Source organism: Simochromis diagramma, unplaced genomic scaffold (assembly GCF_900408965.1).
Source record: "Simochromis diagramma unplaced genomic scaffold, fSimDia1.1 OVJJ01000746.1, whole genome shotgun sequence".
Lineage (NCBI taxonomy): Eukaryota > Metazoa > Chordata > Actinopteri > Cichliformes > Cichlidae > Simochromis > Simochromis diagramma.
In genome coordinates, this window is record NW_024386757.1 from 3814483 (window position 1) to 3829374 (window position 14892).

General features: G+C 39.0%; 1 long non-coding RNA gene across 1 annotated transcript; it reads right to left on the reverse strand.

Annotated features, from left to right (window-relative positions):
* Window positions 1–1082: 1082 nt before the first annotated feature.
* LOC120731336 lies at window positions 1083–4211 on the reverse strand. Its single transcript, XR_005695329.1, has 3 exons — window positions 4121–4211; window positions 4077–4082; window positions 1083–1183 (listed from the first exon to the last, which is right to left on the reverse strand). It is a non-coding gene; the product is annotated as an uncharacterized LOC120731336 (long non-coding RNA).
* Between the last annotated feature and the right edge of the window lie 10681 nt (window positions 4212–14892).

The following is a 14892-nucleotide window of genomic DNA, read 5'->3' on the forward strand; positions in this document are numbered from 1 at the left end:
ACTTAAATTATACAAGAAATTCACTAAAAATGGCAAAAACAGTTACCTAATTTGAAGTTCTCCACTCAAATTCAGTAAGCCACTGGAGGAAAGTTGTGACATGAGGGTTAATGTGAACAACCTTTCGCTTCACAGTGGTCCCATGTGAAGCGAAAGGTTCTAAAATATGTGGTTCAATTGCGTGCTGCGTACATAACCTAATGTCAGCTAGACCGAAATTAAAATTTAATATATTGTTAAAGTCACTAAAATGGCGCCTGAAGCCTGTTGTGGCGTGAGCTCTGTGTCTGCTCTAGAAACTCTGAAATCCTGTAGATCTGAGCCGTACATTAAATACTCACATGAACCTGTACTTTGAATTCTGTATGAGCTGTATAAAATACAGCTATGCATAAGTGTTTTGAATGAATAATTAGATTAGATAACTCTTTATTGTCTAATATAGAAATGAATAGAAATGTGACATGAGAAGGTGTGTCTTTGACTGTTCCTGCATAACTTATTTTCGGACTAGTTGGCAAGTTATGCTCCGGTCATTTGATGTTTCCAAGATAGATGTTCTTTTGTAATATAGTTAAATTTTCTTTGTATATTTCATTGTTTTGATATGACATATATTTGATATGATACATACGTCAGAGACATTATCCTAAACTGGACTAACAAAGGACCATGAGTACAACATGAAACGTACATTACATAGCGTAAGGCTGAAGTTCATTGATCATTTTAATCATAAACTTGTTGAAATATTTTTATTGAACATGCAAGCATCTGCTGATGAAAATGTGTTGATTTATTGGTCTGTTATGAAGCTATTGCTATTTCTAATGTGTTTTATCACTTTCTGATGTTTTAATAATTAAACAATACATGTATTAATTGTGTTATCTATAGATATAGTATTTATATATATTTATTTATAGTATAGTAAAAATGTTTAATTATTACTGTTTAAAACACTAATATGTGACATGTATTAGTAGTGATGTTGTGCTGTGGCACCAAAAAAGGTTCCTCTATGGCATCAGTCTAAAGAACCACTTTTGGTTCCAGTTGGCACCTTTATTTTTCTGAGTGCAGTCTTTCTGCTCGTCCCAACCTTGGAGGTACATTTTGTTCCCTCTTCAGGGTTTATCCTTACAAAAAACCTTGCACACGCTGACTCCTGGTATTCCAGGTTCTTTTTTTTTATAACTTTTTATTTATCATTTTACAGTATGGGAATACAAAACTTAAGGTCAGCATGGGAGACATTCACAGTTCCAGTAATAGCATCTACTTACATCATGGTAATATTCATTTATTCAGTGCAAAGGGGAGTACACAACCCATTTTTCCCAGAGCTTCTTAAATTTCTCGAGCTCGAGTCTAAGGACAAAGGTAAGCCTTTCCATTCCAAAAATTTCTTCCACTATCCCACGCCATTGGGCCCAAGTTGGAGGGTCTGCCTTTAGCCACCTACGGGTTATGGCCTTTCTGCAGCCAGCCAAAAGTATTTTCAATAAATAAATATCTTTATGTGGGAGTGCCGTAGGCAATTTGCCAAGATACAACGTATCAAATGAATAGTCTATTGTAATCCCAATTATTTTGTTTATCTCAAGGGCCACCTCCCCCCAATATGGCTGAATCCTTGGGCAGGCCCAGAAGACATGAAAATGGTTTGCCATAGGGGTTCCACAACCTCTCCAACATAGGCCCTGGCTCTGTGAGCCTGTTTGCCGAGCTGTGAGTTTAGGAGTGTTAAAGAATCTCACTACATTCTTCCAACCAAACTCTCTTAAGGACCTTGAATTTGCAGTGGTAGCCTGAGACTCACATATTCCCCACCAGCTGTCCTCCGAAATTCGTGAGCCTGATTCCCTCTCCCATTTATGCTTAATGTACAGCGTAGAGTGATTTTTAGAGGCTTGTATACTACCGTATATTTTCGAGACCATCTTTTTAGAGTCATTTCTCTTGTATGCCTCTTGAAAGATATGAATTAGGTTGTATTCGTTTTCATCTCTGATTAGCAACGTCTTGTTGTAATAGTCTCTAACCTGCAAGTATCTAAAAAAGTCGTGCTTTGCCAATCCGTATGTATCTGAGATGGTTTTATAGCTTTGGAATCCCCCATTTGTTGCTAGTGAACAAAAAGAAGTAATTCCTCTCAGAGTCCACTGTTTAAAGGTCCCATCCAGCCTGGCAGGTACAAACTCCGGGTCATAAGCTATCCAATTCAAGGTCTTAGCCTGCTTTTCTATTTGTAGTTTCCCCACAACCCTGAACCATAGTTTCAGGGTGAACCGGGTCAAATGGTTCAAATCTTTGTAAAATTTTTCAGCTTGGTTCTTATTTCCTAAAAGAGACTGTAATGGGAAGTCTAATTGTGTAATTTCCATATTTTTCCATTTAGCTTCATAGTTTGGGGAACACCAGTTTACCAGGGGCTTCAGTTGTGCGGCGTAGTAGTAATCTTGTAAGCACGGCAAAGCTCTCCCTCCCTTCTCTTTTTTCAATTGTAGCGTTTTATACTGGACCCTCGGTCTTCCGCCGTTCCAGACGAACCGTGAGATCCATCTGTCCCACTCGTCAAATTGTTTTTGGGGTATCTCCAGGGGTAGTGGCTGGAAGAGATAGAGGATTCGAGGCAGAACGTTCATTTTAATTATTTCTATTCTATTACTCATATCCAAAGGGAGGAGAGACCACCGAGTTAGGTCAGATTTGATCTCTTTGTTGAGGGGGCAATAATTAATTTCATAGAGTCTAGACATGTCTTTCGTTAGGTTTACTCCCAAGTATTTTATTGTAGGAGAGTCCCATTTGAAGCTGAATTTCTTTACAGTTTCCGGTCGAGGTGTATAATTGAACGTAAGGGATTGAGTTTTTTGAATATTTAGTTTATAGCCGGAGTAGTGATTGTAGGCTTTTAGTAAGGTCATCAATTGGGACAAACTAGACTCAGGATTTGTAATAAAAAGGAGAACATCATCCGCAAACATACAAGTCTTGTGTTCTTCACCCCCGATCATTATTCCTTGTATTTCAGAGTTTTCTCTAATAGCCTGAGCCAGAGGCTCAATGTACAAGGCAAACAGGGACGGGCTCAAGGGACAGCCCTGGCGTGTCCCTCGCTTCAAAGTAATACTTTGAGACAGGTGTCCATTAATCCTGATCCTGGCTGTTGGGGAGTAATACAGTGCTTTGATACATTTAATGAAGCCATCTTTGAATCCGAATCTTGTTAGTACCCTAAATAGATATTCCCAACCCACCGAATCGAATGCCTTTTCGGCATCTAGGCTGACCAACATTGCACTAATATTTCCTGATGTTATGTGATCCATCACTTGTAGCGTTCTCCTCAGGTTGTCCTGAGTCTGTCTATTTGAGACAAAGCCTGTCTGGTCTAAGTCTATCAGCTCCGGGATAATTGATTCCAGTCTCTTAGCTAATATTGAAGCAAATAATTTATAGTCCACATTGAGGATAGAAATTGGCCTATACGAGCTGCATTCTTTTGTATCTTTGCCGTCTTTTGGGATAATTGAGATAACTGCTTCTCTCCAGGATTGTGGGGCTACTCCTGTTCTTAGTGTATGATTAAAGCAATTAAGCAGCACTGGTGTTACTTGTGTCCTAAATGCTTTATACCATTCGGACGGATAACCGTCAGCGCCTGGTGCCTTATTCGCCTTTAGTCTGGAAATAGCTTTATGCAGCTCCTCAACAGTTATCTCAGCCATAAGTTTCTTATTTTGCAATTCTCCTATAGACGGTAAGTCTAATGAGCTTAGAAAGGCATCCATCGTCGTATTCTCTACCAGGGGAGGTTGGGTATATAGGTTTTTGTAATACTGTTCAAATGCCCGTTGAATATCCTCCAGTTTACTGCAAATAATTTGGGACTCAGGGTTCCTGATTTTATGAATTCTGTTCTTTTCCTGTTGTTTTCGCAGCCTCCACGACAGAAGCTTCAGCGCCCTAGGTCCCGTCTCATAATACTTTTGTTTTGTAAATTTGAGCTTTCTTTCAATTTCCTCGTCGTAAATGCCGTTTAAATCTTGTTTAATTTTATTCATCCTCACCAATATCTGGGGGTGGTATTCCAGGTTCAATACATAGAATGAACCAAAGAAGACTGACATTGCATCAGCAAAGATGTTCTCTTTGTCCAGCTCAACAATTACATGCCCCTCTGCACTCACCATCCAGCAGGTGGCGGTCATTGAACTTTGTCCTTAAATGTATAGGGGCAACATGTTGTCATTATGCAACATAAAATAATTTCAATACTTCACTACTTCACACACATTACCGGAGATGAATCAACTGTATGGTTATTTTGGAGTTTATAGTTTGTGCTGCTGTTAAACTTTACAGTATTGACTTCAGTATTTTTGCTGTTGGTGCAGCTAGACTACTATGTTGATCAGTAATATGTAATGTGAAATTTGATATTGTTACTTTGCTGGATTCACTGAGACACATGTCCAACAACCTTGGTTTATAAAGGAAATTTGAGCTAACAAAACAGAGACTGGATACCTGTGTCCACGAAAAGCTCCTGTGCCAAACAGAAATTTTAATATGGTCTAATCAGCTCTATTTCATAAATGACTTCTTGCCAAGCATAATCAACCTTGGGGTGCTTGGCAGGCTTTTAACATGCAAACTGAACAATATAAATTTGCGTGCACTGAAGCCACAAAATTGAGAAATACACATAGTTGCAAAAAGTTCAGTGACCAATTACCTTTCCTGAATGACATATGCAATGCAAAAAAAATAAGAGTATTGTCAATAGGGACCAATTCCCAGTTTTTACATGATCAAAATTATTCACAAAAGGCTTCAATAAACAGAAAATGTGTGCCGACAAGAGAACAGTGCACAAAAATGAAAAGATATTTGAGCTCGACGTTTTAATGGGTTTAACATGACTTAGTCAGCACTCCGCACCGTACAGGTAGTACAAGCACACCTGAAAACACTGACCAGCTAACAGCTTTAAGCATTTGGGCGCAACCTTGGTAGTTCACCGATTCACCTGTTGCAAACGTCCAAGTTTCTTTTAAGTCTCATAAATCCATCGGCAACTATTACCTAACTAGTCTTTTGAGTCTCCACATTCATAGCTATTGAAATTTTGTCTTAGCATTTGAATGAAAATATCCTGGTAGGGTAGCTTAAAAGTCAAAACAAACAGTAATATGAACGCATTTCGGACTTCTCTCGAATGAGTGAAAAAAACACTTACCTTCAGACTGATTAGCTGGTTCCGATCCAACTTTAATGTGTCCCATGTCAGTCCGTTTTAGGGAAAAAGTGTTAAGTGGTTTCATTTAATTTTGAGATACTCCTGCATGGATGAGCAATTTGGAGTCTAGCAGAGTTATCACGAATAGCATATGATCTTCAGATATAATCCAATCAACCTTGCATTTAATCCAATTGAACATCCAGTTACCTCTGACTACTTCTAAGTTGCACATGTTAACGGTCTCATCATCACTCTGTGCTGCAGTGAACTGGATCTGTGGCACAGAATAGTTGATGGTCATGTTGTTCTCCTGCTTTGCAGCTTTGTTTGAGTCTGAATTGCGTCTTAAACGTGTAAAACTAGAAGAAGCAGATCAATATTTTCTTCTTGTTGTTATTTAATGGTGGTTGGCAACCAGCGAAAGGAGCATTAACCACCTCGAGCAATATTTTCTATCCCCATTGTTGTTTAGAAAGTGAATACCCGACGTGTGCGTCATACGTCACGTTGTACGTCAGGTGAAGGTGTGGTGTCGGCTATCGCACCTGTCGCATTAAAAAGCTTTAAAAACGTAACAATCGCTTTAAAAACACAACCCAACGCGCTAAACTGTGATAATGTGTTACATTATCACGTATATCCAGGACATCTCTTCTGAACCAAGACGAAGTGGTGCTACAAAGGAATTATTTGTTTAGGAGAGTGCATTTAATAGCAGTCTGGCCTGCAACAAAATGCACCGCTAAAAATACAGTTTCTGCTTGTCCCAGAATTTATTAATTTTGAGAGTGAAGTTGTAGGACTGATGCTGGTTAGTGGTGTAGGTTTCATGGATGTCACACCTTAACTTGTGTAAAATGACGACCAGAGCATATTATTAGGTTAGTTCACTGTAGTTAGGCAGAGGTGTCTTAAAAAGTACCACCTTATACAAAACAAATGAAGGTCCAGTATAAGAAAGAATAAGAAGAGAAAAAAGGAACACCCTGCTAAATGAAGTCATTTTTAAACATTACTCTAAATGTAGCCATTAGTTTTTGTTGCTGGCCATTAGGGCTGGGCGATATGACCCAAAATTCATATCTCGATATTTTTTAGCTGGATGGCGATATAAGATATATATCTCGATATTTTTTTTTAAAGCCAGAAGGTAAGAACAAAAAGAGAGTTCTTAGTCAAAGCTGTGTCCCCGATGTCACACGGGCACTTTTATTAACATACAGCATAGATGTACATGAAAAAAAACTACTCAAAAATAAATTATGAGCATTTATTAAATAATAATGCTCCATAAATAAAAGAAAACTATGTTGTTTTTGTGCATAACAAAGAGCTCACAATTGTGCAGTCAAAATGTAAACTAAAAGACGCTGAGCATAATAACAAGGGCAGATTTCACAGCTGCTCTGTTACCAAGTTCGTGACTGACAGCCTGGAGTTTGAAATCCGCTTCATAACCGTGTCTCTTAACAGGTGCCATTTATGGTCCTTATACACACACAATACGGTAATATTACGTTGAAGCACAGTACGTATCACTCCGTGAGCAGTGTTGCCAACTTAGCGACTTTGTCGCTATATTTAGCGAGTTTTCAGACCCCTTAGTGACTTTTGTTTAGAAAAAAGTCGCTAAAAAAAGACGTGAAAGCGCGTATCGCTTTTACTCTCAACAAGCAGCGGGTGCTGTAATGCAGTCAGTTCTTCTTTTACTCTTATGCTGTTTTGTGGATCACAAGGTTTAAAACTACTTATAAACACACACACACAAAGTAACTCCACCAGAGTGCCTATTTCGGGTCACTTTTGCCGGTCCAAGCCCGGGTAAAGGAGCAGGGTTGGAATTGTGACATTAAAAAAACAATAATTGCTAAAAGAAATTTAATTTGTAGTTCTAAATAAACTCTAAATGCATTTAGGACGTTTTTTACTCACTTTATGTCTCTTCCACAATGTTATTTCTCTCTCCAACAACATAGGTTACAATTAGATTAGCATGACCAATTATGCAAATTAAGCGATGATGTCATTTAGCGACTTCTAGCGACTTTTAGGACAACCAATAGCGATTTTCCTTACTGAGGAGTTGGCAACACTGTCCGCGAGGCTCCTCGGTACCCGTAATGCTCCGACAATCCATCAAGCGGTGCAGCTCCGTAGCTTAGCAAAGTCGTACTAAAACATTTTTTGACAGATTGCTGAGCGCCGTGTTCCACATAAAATCGGTTCGCGGTCATCAAGCACAACCAGATTCATACATAAGGCGCGCTGTCGATTTTTGAGAAAATGAAAGGATTTCAGGCCGTGCATGGTGTTAGCGTGGTTAGCTCGTTAGCGTGGTTAGCTCGTTAACACGTTGACGCTGTCCAGCCCCATGCACGGGGCGATGCGCAGTAACACGTTAACGGAGATTTGCTGTGTCCATCTTGTTGCTGCCTGCAGGTGAAGCAATGGGGGAGCTGTTTTCAGTGAAGGAGAGGCGAGGCCGAGTAACGTTGTGTAAAGACAAAAGCGGACGAAAGAGAGGCAAACTTGTGGCTCCACAATTATAACGTAACATAGACTATATCGATATAAAAGATATTGTCACATCTTATATCTCGTATAAAAATATATCGATATTTTTAAAAAACTCGATATATCGCCCAGCCCTACTGGCCATACAAAAAATAAGTATACTTCAATTATATTTCCCAAGTATACCTTACCTAGTACGTATACTAATAATGCTTCTTGGGACTATATTGGCCCCCGTTTTAGTACATAACAGTATTCTTGAAATTAACTTTTAGATGTACTTTTTGTTCACCATAATTGTACTAGCATAATGTCATAATGTCTACAAGAGTATAATTAAAATATACTCGACTCTATCACAATACTAACCGTACAAGTATACTATTAATTAATAGTATTACTAATGTTTCACATTGTTTGACTAAACAAATACATTTATTAATATATGAGGTTCCATTCAGTTCAAGGAATTAAATTTTAGTGTGGCTGCAACTTACTCCTTAAGTTAAAAATGGTGCTGTATATTGTAAGTTTATATGTTATACTACTTTCACAGTGAATCACATTTTATAGTAATACACTCTGAATGAGGATTTAAGTAATTACTCTTAGATCTACAGTAGAAAACAACAGAAATCCGGATGGTGTAATAGTATAATCTCAGTAACATCACCAATTGTTACATTTGCTGTATTTTACAGCTGTTTCCATGAGTACGGTGAGTTACCGTAAAAATAATGTAATCTCATGGAATTTTCCCACAATTACAGTACTAAACTGCTAACATCCTTTAGAGTTTTTCACTGTTGATTTTGCAGTACTAAGCTATGGAAATTACTGCAAAGGCTAACAGTGTGCCTTCTTTCAAGTCACGCTTTGCGCCACGTTATTGTTTACATGAGATGAATTGCAGAATAGCAGATAGTCAGATTAACAGTATTTTGTCTCTATCTTCAGGTTTTACACGCTTACACATACACATGCAGTTACTGTCCCTCCATTTAGAAAGGCAGAGGCATCATGGTGTAATTATTTTGCATGTAATTGTTTTTTTTTCCTGTGTAATAATATTCAACATTGCTATCAATACCTTTTTAAAAAAATGCCTCTCTGTGCAAAATGGGTTTAAAAACATAAACATACTGTTTCCCATACCGGGATTTAGACAGGGGGAACAAATTGTGGCAGGAACAGCCTGATATTATTTTTTTATCCTGCTGTAACTTTACTGTATAAAGAGCTAACATCTCTAAAATGTCAGGAGTAGTTAGTTATTACAAGAAGTGTTTGTGAACTAAAAATCAAGAATGTGGGATACTGTTTGTCCCTGATTTGGAGAGCCCAGCGCGTGCTCTCGACGAAGGGAAAACCAATTCTGCCGGGGAGACCTACCTTGGCAATTGTCCAGGTGAAACCAAAGGGCAGATATGCTTCACCATATTTTCTAGTCTTTGGCTTAGAATGAAGTTGGTTTGGAAACATATTCAGCAATGCTTCATCTCCTGCTTTGCGTTTGTGTGGGAGCCCGTGCTAGCAGTGTCCAAGCTTTGTTTTTGTTTGTTTTTTTCCCTTTTCATGCCGTGCCCCCCTGCAATGGCTCTGCGCCCCCCCTAGGGGGTGGGCCCCACACTTTGGGAAGGTCTGACCTAATGGGTCTTCCCCCACATTTTCTTAGGGTAACGGACACATTTGTGGATTTCTTATTAGTTTATGTGTTAGTTTGAGCTGGCATGAGCTACTATGCCATTACGTTCTGGTTGTGAAATATCTCGACTACTGTTTGATGGTTTGTTTGTACTCCTGGTCTTTTTGGAACATTTTAGTAGAAGTGTCTCACAGATAACATGGCCTGCTGTGTTTTACAGAGCATCCAAGAAGTTTGCCCTCCAGGGAGTGAATTCTTGTATTTTATTATTTAATAGTAATGATCAGAGACGTATGTCTGTGTATTATACATTTTATGGCTGCAGCTTGCTAACCACACTTGTTAGCATTAGTTGATAACTTAGCATGGCTCCTTCTCAACCAAATATAGTGACCATCACAGTCCACAGTCCATTGCAGTCCAAAAACTCATACATACTCACACGCTATGTGCATTTGTGCTTCTGTTTCTGTGTCTTTAATGTATACTTTATACTTTATTGATCCCCGTGGGGAAATTCCTCTCTGCATTTAACTCATTCACTCAGTGAAGCAATGGGCAGCCACTGGGTGCCCGGGAAGCAGCGTGTAGGGACGGTACCTTGCTCAGGGGTACCTCAGGGTTTGTTCATGGATCAAGCTCTCATTGAATTATTGGAATATCTGAATAGAACAAAGTAATTGTAAATGTTATTGATAACACTTGTATTTCCACTATAACAGATCTCAGACCACTGGACTTTTCTAGCAAAAGCTCTGGATATGCCAAAAAAAACCCCAAAAAACCCCATAACCCATAATTAAAAACTCAAATCATTATTGGCTTATGAGTTGGAAAAATCAGCTTGAACTAACTTCTTTCACTGGTTATATCTTTGTTTGCTGTATAAGCTGCCTCTGTGCCCTTGTGTTACACACCCACTCAGACACACACAGTACTGCTCTCTCCCTTCTCACCTCTCTGCTTCTCCTCCTATCTGCTTTGTCTCCATCTCTATCTCTGTGATTGGCTAATGACACTATTCCAGATGGCTCGCCTACTGTGGTGTGCGTGTGCGTGCTGGCCAGGTTTGAAAAAGATCTTTCATCTTCTTCTTTCTCTGACAAAGGAATCAGTCCAGTCAGCACAGCTGTCCATCTGCTTCCTCTTTTCCACAGAGTCTCGATTAATCCTAATGTCGTGCTGCACGGCTCAGCATTGGCCCGTGCTCTCCCCCACCGCTCTATTTATTCTCGCTTTCTTAACCTATCACTCTTCTGCACTGGTTTCTTCTCGTACAGTCATATTCTCTTTCCTCTCACTCTGATCCTCGCATTCTCCTCCCACTCCCTCACTGGCTTGCTCTCTTGCCTCTAAATCTCCACCCTTCTGCTCCATCATTGTTTTCTCCCATCTTCTCCATTTCCCTTCTGTTTCTCTCTTTTTTTCTCCTTCTCTGTTTCTGTCCCCCTCCCTTCTCCTCTCTACCCTCAGTCCTTAGTCTTTTCATTGCTGTGTAACAGAGAGTGACATGTTTGGCAGTTTTTCTGCTTTCTCCTCTCATAAGGAATTACTGTCCTGACCTACTTCCATGTGCAGCAGCTGCCTCATACACATGACTGAGGCACCAGTTGTGTCACTAACTGTCACAGCAAAGGATGTGCAAAATACCTGACTGTCCTGTTGTCATCGCATGATATCAATTCTGTAAATACAGCACAGTATTATGGCAGTTGGCAAAAGAGTGCCAGCATTTAATCCAATCATTCCTGTTTGTGAGACAGAAGACACTGAGAAAACATATATCTACACAGAAACTGTTCTCCTACATGATTTTAGTTCTCTCTGAAAACATCCTCATCCTTACTGTAATGCTATATTTGGAAATACCAATGCTAATAATTCAAACTTTTCTGTGTGTAAACTCAGTTAAAATCAGTTCTTTTTATATAGCCCAAATTCACAACAGGAGTTGCCTTAACCCTTTGAGATCCACACCAAGAAAAAAACAATGGAAACATTTTTGTTTGCATTTCTTATTGATTTGGGTGAGTAATAACCACAATCAATAATTTTTTTTCAATAGACCCTGTAGTTTTTAAAATGTTAATCTCTACCAAACGGTTGAGATGTCACTTAATGGTAAAAGTATGAAATGTCATGCAAATACAAGTACATTAGATAATACAGTTGAAAAAATCAAATAAAGGGCCAAATTATAATTAAATTAATAACAAAAACTATCCAGGGCATTGGATACAGTTTATTTCTAGTAGCATGCCAGTGAACATTGCTGTTTTCATTCCATCAAAAGAAAGTATTCTATCAAACAACAAAATGCATATTTTTTAAATCTGCAAATGTGAAAAATGTGCATGTAACAGCACAAAATACTCACATTCAGGCCACTTGTGATTGAATGCTACTGTGCAAAATCATTTTTGTTTTAAAAATAAAAACCTAAAACAGTGCAAATCAAGCACAGCTGCTTGTGGTTTTGGTCGTTGGGGTGTTAGGGTGTAGCATTTATTCTGTAGTCTTGGAGAGCTGAATCATGGTTGTCCAACTCTAGGTGCTGGCTTGTTAACTTGGTTCAGACACAGCCAGGTGGAAACCTTTTGAGAGCCATCGGTTTCTGGTCCAGTAGGGCACAGTCTCTCTTGTAGACCAGGTATTCAAGTCAAGGATGTAGCCGAACAGTGGAATATGCCATCTCCTTAACTTGTAACTTATAACTTGCCTTATACAGGTGTAATAGCCTATCAGAAAGTGTCATTTCTCCCATATGCTAATTATATACAGGGATGAGTGATGGGCATGGAATGGTGATCTTTGCATTGGACTGTTTGCTCCACCGTTTGACCGATGAAAGAGGCATGAACCCACAGGCATTGTTTAGAAGGTTGACACATTTCTTGTCAAACCATTTTATTGCAATCAGACCTTCATCAGACCTGTAATAACAGGCTCCATGGCCCTTCTTCATCGGGTCTTTGTCTGCCATCAGGGGAGCTCCACGGTGCAGTTTGGTCATACAGTACCAATGGACCGGACACCCAAGGAGGTGTGCAAGTTCTGGACCAAGCTGAAACTTGTGAAGAGCTGAGGTTCTTTTATGGGTTTGCATACAGTTTTTCTTTTTACAACTTTGGCCCCTAGAGGTAGCTTCTGTTCTTTTTCACTGAGGGGAGCATTGAAGAATGTAGATCCCCCTTGATACACAGCAAGTCGTGGATGATGCCAGATGAACTTGCTTGGCAGAACCATTTAAAGCGCCACTCATCTGGTTTGTTGGCAATATATTGGTGGAGAGTGCCAGCCTTGTTGGCTTCATATGAAACCATGACCTCAAACACACTGTAGTTGAAGATGGATGGTATCATGAGTATCATGCCACAGGACCATGTGATTTTTAGCCATATAATTGTTTCGCGTCCATATAGTACTTGTTAAACATGAAATTATAATTTTGACAATTTAGTAATATTAATTTAAAACTACTGTAATTTGGTTAAAAGGTAATCAGTTGTGATATTTGTGATTTCCACGTGTTATTCTTGATTTTTACAATATTTACTAACATTAACTCAGAAAGTTACAAAAATGAGTTACTGAGGAAATTATTTCAGCATATTCTTGCTGTGCTAACACTTGATGTGATTTATGAATAGCAATGAATAAACAAAATGGGTCTAGTGGCCTGATTTTATGGCAAATAATCAATTTTAATAACATTTAGGTTATGTTAGCAGTAGCACCATAAAGGAACAAATCAACCGTTTGGTTGAGCACTTTTAAAAAAAATTCTTAAACATTTAATTTCACTTTTTTAATGCTGTCAAGTGAGATACATCTGTTTAGTAAGTTCTCTAACACTATCATATATCAAAAAAATTATATCTTCCTATCTTAGTTTCATCAAAAACACTCAAAATATGTTGGATGGTTTTTTGTTTCTGACTTCCTGGTTGGAGAGGTATAAGAAGAGCCAACAGTTTCCATTCACAGTGCCTTCTGGTGGATTTTTTTTTGGCATTACAGATGTAAACCAATTGGTAGAAAAGACTCAACAAGGTATGGCAATTTCAGTGAAAGCCTCAGTTAGATATAGGGACTGAAAATGTGCTCTACCAATTGGTTGAGCAGAACTCTAAAGCTGCTTAATATTGTAAGGTAAAGAAAGAAACCGCGGCAATCACGCACACAAGCACTTGGCGACAGTGGGAAGGAAAACTCCCTTTTAATGGGAAGAAACCTTTGGCAGAACGAGGCTTAGGGAGGGACAGTGATCTGCTCTCACTGGTTGGGAGTCAGGGGAGAGACAAGCATTCGGAAAGGGAATGCTTCCCAGTCTACTCTGGTCTTCGGCCTGCTCCACAACTGTTCAACCTACCCAACATATTTTCCCAGGTGGCTGTAGCTCAGGAGGTAATCCAGTTTTGAGATCCTTCTCAGACGCCTTAACTCCCAGTCACATCCTGGGCCATTTAACCTCCATAAATCACATGATAGGGTGGGGCTAGGTTTCACAGTGGGTTCACCTGAAACCTTGGCTGATTGTGACCCACACCTGCTTTCACACCTTGGTTCGTGTGATTAGGTGGAGGATCAACAGGGGGTTCATGACTCTCTTGGGGACACTCCCATAGGGCTTAAAATCTGGAACTCTCCACCAGTTGCTTTTAGAACTGAAGAAGCTTCTCAGATGAGAGGTGAAATGCTTCAAGGAAACTTAAAGAAGTCCAGACACTTTCCTTTCCAAGCTCAGACCTCAGGAGATAGAGCAACTATTAATTGGAAGGTTAGTGGTTTGATCCCTGTCTGTGTCAGACTTCATGCCAAATATCCCAGTAACATAGCAGGCCCTAAAGACACCCATCAGAATTTGAATGCTACATACAAAATACCTAAAAGAACATGCTTGGGTGAATGAAGCATGTTGTAGGTAGAGTAGAAAGCCACTATATAATAACCAGTCCATTTACACTTCGGAAGCACATGCAGAGCTGAGTTAGATCACCCCCAATTATTCACAGATTTAAACTAATACATTGTGTATGAGTGAATGTGCAGGCACACATGTATTCAGGGAATGTATCCTTAAAACGTTTCTCTTTATAACTGTTCTGTCACAGGCAGCACGTTTAGGATTAGTTTTGTATTATCCATATTTTTATTATTTGTTGTTTAGGCAAACTGTGACAGTTGCAAACATCAACACTTTGTAGTGTACCAACACTGTGGGTGTCTTTCTGTTCTTGTAGATTTAGCTCAGAGCATAGGGCACTGTCAGAAATCTGTCTTTTGACAGTACTGGGTCTCCTGTTTTGCAGTAATAAGAAGACCAATTTGTAAGAAAAGTGAAAAAATGCAAGTAAATAATATATTTTGGCATTATTATTTATCTAGTCAGAACAGATCTTAGTTTATAAAAGCACAGTATATAACATATGGCAATACTTTATAATTTAGTTCCTTTTTTTCCATTTTGACAGACAACACA